This window comes from Otolemur garnettii, unplaced genomic scaffold, assembly GCF_000181295.1.
Source record: "Otolemur garnettii isolate 467f Iridium unplaced genomic scaffold, OtoGar3 scaffold00039, whole genome shotgun sequence".
Classification (NCBI taxonomy): domain Eukaryota; kingdom Metazoa; phylum Chordata; class Mammalia; order Primates; family Galagidae; genus Otolemur; species Otolemur garnettii.
The window spans coordinates 11,684,502-11,689,407 of NW_003852434.1; positions in this window are offsets into that span (position 1 = coordinate 11,684,502).

Genomic DNA, 4,906 nt, shown 5'->3' on the forward strand with positions numbered 1-4,906 from the left:
AGGTGTACGTGGCTGGCACCTTAGCCGGTTGAGCTATAGGCGCCGAGCCAGTAGAATGATTTTGAACTATTTCTATTTCTACTGTCTATAAGACTTGGTGTGATCTGTTTTTTTTTAGAAATTATTTTTTACTTTTATTTATATATATTAGTTGTCTTTTTTTAGACTTTGGTAAAAACATAACAAGGAAAAAATTTGTTTGCTATTTGTATTTTGTCTTGTGTATTCTGTAACAAACAAGTAGTATTATTATGTATTAAAAAAAAGAAAAGAAAATAGTGACTAATTCTCATATAAATTGTATTTAAATTTGACCAAAGTACATTACTTAAACATTAATTTTTAATTGGACATGTTAATATGTTGTTTATCATATTGTATCCTCATTTATAAGTGAAGCATGTTTGTAATTTCCCTTTTACAATAATATATTTTCTCCAATTTTAATATCAGGTCTATCCAGATTAAGTAGAATGATTTTGAAATATTTTTCTATTGTCTATAAGATTTGATATGATCTGTTTTTTTGAAATTATCTTTTATTTATAAATATTAGTTGTCTATTTTTTTTTGAGACTTTGAAAAAAACAAAATAAGAAGAAGTTAACTGATCAAAGTATTCTATAATAGACATAGTTCTATCTGACAATGTGAATGTTACTTTCTTTGCATTAAAAAAAAAAAAGAATGAAATGAAAAAGGGGGCGGTGCCATATACTGAGGGTGGTGGGTTCAAACCCGGCCCCGGCCAAACTGCAATCAAAAAATAGCCAGGCATCGTGGCAGGTGCCTGTAGTCCCAGCTACTTGGGAAGCTGAGGCAAGAGAATCGCCAAAGCCCAGGAGCTAGAGGTTGCTGTGAGCTGTGTGACGCGACAGCACTCTACCAAGGGCCCTAAAAAAAAAAAAAAATGAAAAAGGGGGCCCAGGAGCAGTGCCTCATACCTATTATCCTGGAACACTGGGAGGCTGAGGCAGTAGACTGCTTGAGCTCAGGAAGTTTGAGACCAGCCTGAGCAAGAGTGAGACCCCGTCACTACTATAAATAGAAAAACTAGCTGCGCATTGTGGCAGGCACCTCAAGTCCCAGCTACTTGGGAAGCTAAGGCAAGAGGATGGCTTGGGGGTTTGAGGATGACAAAATGAGACTTTGTCTCAAAAGAAAGAAGAAAGGGAGAGAGAGGGAAAGAAAGGAAGGAAGGGAAAAAATGAGGAAGAGAAAAGAAAGGAAGGAAGGAAAGAAAAGAACTAAAAAGGGGCTGGGTGTGGTGGTGCGTACGCACCTGTAGTCCCAGCTACTCAGGAGGCTGGGGCAGGAGGATCACTTAAGCCCAGGAGTTCAAAGTAGGAAGGGAAGGATGGAAGGAAAAGGGCAAGCCATAGACACGGAAAAAATATCTGCACTACTTGCAAAATTTTGTCTCAAAAAACATATATACCCACAAAAAAACCCACAAAAATTATTCATAGCAGCTTAATTCATAATAGCCAAAAATGGAAATAACTTGAGTTCCTCAAAAGCTAAACTGACACATTGTGCTACATCTATCTATATAACTGAACACTGAACAGTACTCTGCCATAAAATAAAGTAGGAATACGTACAAAATATGGGTAAGTCTCAAACACGTGCCGAGTGAAAGAAAATTATAAAAACACAAAACTGTTGTTACAGAAAGCAAAACAATGATGGCCTGGAGTCTCAGGCAAAGAGGACTGGTGTGTGTGTGTTTGTTTGTTTGTTTGTTTTGAGACAGTCTCACTTTGTCACCCTCAGTAGAGTGCTGTTGCATCACAGCTCACAGCAACCTCAAACCCTTAGGCTTAAGCAATTCTCTTGCCTCAACCTCCCAAGTAGCTGGGACTATAAGCGCCTGCCACAACACCCAGCCATTTTTGTTGCAGTTGTCATTGTTGTTTACCTGGCCCAGGCTGGGTTCAAACCCGCCAGCCTCGGTGTATGTGGCTGACGCTGTAACCACTGTCCTATGGGCACCGAGCCAGGAGGACCGTCTTAAAAAGAATAGGATGGAGTTCTGGAGAGAGAAAAATAATCTGTATCATGATTGTGGTGGTGATTGTATTAGTGAATTGTCAAAATATATTTATCTCTTCATTTAAGATGGGTATGTTTAGTTATATACAAATTATATATCAAAATTTATTTTTGGCATTGCCTATGGCTCAAAAGGATAGAGCCCCGGTCCTATATGCCGGAGATGGTGGGTTCAAACTCAGCCCTGGCCAAAATCTGCAAAGAAAAAAAATTATTTTTAAAATTGCTGTGCCAGTATTGTTTTACTATATCAAAAGCTGTAACAACGGCTCCATGCCTGTGGCTCAAGTGGCTAAGGCGCCAGCCACATACACCTAAGGTGGCAGGTTCAAATCCAGCCCAGGCCTGCCAAAACAACAATGAAGGCTGCAACCAAAAATTAGTTGGGCCTTGTGGCGGGCACCTGTGGTCCCAGCTACTTGGGAGGCTAAGGCAGGAGACTCACTTGAGCCTAGGAGTTGGAAGTTGCTGTAAGCTGTGATGCCATAGCACTCTACCCAGGGGCATAGCTTGAGGCTCTGTCTCAGAAAAACAAAAAACCATAACAAGTGGGCGTGGCAGCTTGTACCTATAGTTTCAGCAAGTTGGGAGGCCGAAGTGGGAGGATTACTTCAAGCTAAAAGTTTAAGGCTATACTGTGTTATGACCACACCTGTAAATAGCCCCTGCTATTTAGGCAACATAGTGAGACTCTGTATCAAAACAAAGCAAAGCAAAACCTGTAAGAATATGTCTCTTTCTCTAGAAGTCATAATATACCATCCACAGACCCTCAAACTTGTGCTTCCTCTGTGCCAGGCACCAGGCAAGGTTCTTTGAATGCATATTTCTTTTTTTTTTTTTTTTGAAGCAGTCTCAAGCTGTCACCCTCGGTAGAGTGCCATGGTGTTGTAGCTCACAGCAACCCCCAACTCATGCTCAAGCGATCCTCTTGCCTCAGTTTTTCTATTTTTGGTAGAGACAAGGTCTCACTCTTGCTCAGGCTGGTCTCAAACTCGTGAGCTCAAGCAGTCCACCCTCCTCGGCCTCATAGAGTGCCAGGATTACAGACGTGAGCCACTGCGCCCGGTCTGCATATCTCATCTAATTGTCACAACAACCTCTGCTATCTCCCATTTTACAATGAGGACAGTGAAGCACAAAGACATTAAGAATAGTATCCAATGCCCAGTAAGTGCTGTGACACTAAGAAGTGTCAGAGCTAAGATGCAAGCCCGGGTTTGTCAGACCCCACCGTCCACATCCCTTGTTATTACCCTGTGTCACTGCCTTAGCATTCACATCTTTCTTAATTCAGCTCTTGGAGTTTGACTCACCAAGTCTAAGAAGTCACCTGCATTAGCAAAACATGTAGGAACATAAGGCCTAGCATTGAAGGAGTTGTGCAGGGACAGCCGGCCGGGCAGCCCCAACGTGGCTCTCACAGGTGCACATGTAGCAGCACCGCCTGGTGCACGGCAGGCGCTCAGCGCACAGCCACCGTTGTCAGTGGCTTTTCTTATTACGTGACTTTAATCCACCCTTGGGATTCCCTTCTTTCTGCTGCCACTACCATACTGGTGACCAGGATCCGCTGACCCCGGATCATTTAATGGTCTGGCTCCCGTCCACACAAAAAGTGCTTTTTATCTTCCCCTTAGCACAAATGAAATTACTGGAACTTAAAAATGTATATTTTTAATGTTGATGAAGCACAACAGAAAAATAAGTAAGGTGCATAATTAGGATAAAAACCATTCAGCTTGCAAATTACGTGTGTTTGATCTTAACATTTATTCATTAAACATTTACCAATAGTGACTATGGGAAAAACATAAGACAATGTATATACTATGCCATCATTTCTTTAAAAGAGGGAGGGAAAGAGCCCTCGATCTGAACATGCATAGAGTATCTTCAGAAGGTTGCACAGGTATCTGGCAATAGTGTCGCCCTCTGTGAAGGGTGCGTGCAGGTGTGGGTCAAGGTAGTAAACAAATATGTCCATTTTACCCAAACGCATTTGGAAAATTGACTTTTTCTCCAGGAATGGCTCTGCTTGGTATAAATATTTCAATTCCCTTCCCAGTGACTTGTTAAAGAACGAATATGTGACCCAGTTCTGTCCAGAGAAATGAGAGGAGAGGAGAGGTTTGCTGGAAACATCCAGGATTTGCTTTCTTTCCCCTAGGAGAGAGTCACAGGAAGTCTGCTTCTCCCGCTGCTGATGGACACAAATTAGGAGCGTGAAGCCCAGCTGTTTCCATTTTACAGCCATGAAAGAAACCAGCCTTAGACTGAAGCCCACACACTGGAGAGCAGAGTAGAAACACTGAAAGAATCTGGGTCCTTGGTAATATTGTTAAGCTACTAAATCAACTAACCCTGAGCCGTGTCTCCCATCTCTGTGATCAATGAATGAATACATCCCCCTACCACTTAAGCCAGTTGGGTCCGGTGTCTGGTTTCCGTTACTTGCAGCTGAAAACAATGCAGATGGAGCCTTCTTTGATGTACTTTCTGCATTTTCTTTTGTTCATCATGTGTATATATATATCTATCTTAAAAGATTTTGAAAGTTTACTATGTTTCAGGCACTGGGGAAATAGAGACTATTCAAGGAAAATTTCCTTAATCCTTAGAAGTTTTTCTCAAGATATACTTTCTTAAGAAACATGCTTAACTTCCCTATCAGTGATCTCAACCATCCCAACTCCTCTATACGGAAGATGCAGATTTACCCTTTAGAGTTAACTTAGGTTTAACTATAGGAAATTAACATTTTTCTGGTCAAAATGGCAAATATTGGCAATGCCACGTATTAATGACAAATCATAATGTTCAGTGGAAGAAATTCTACATTTTTTTTTTT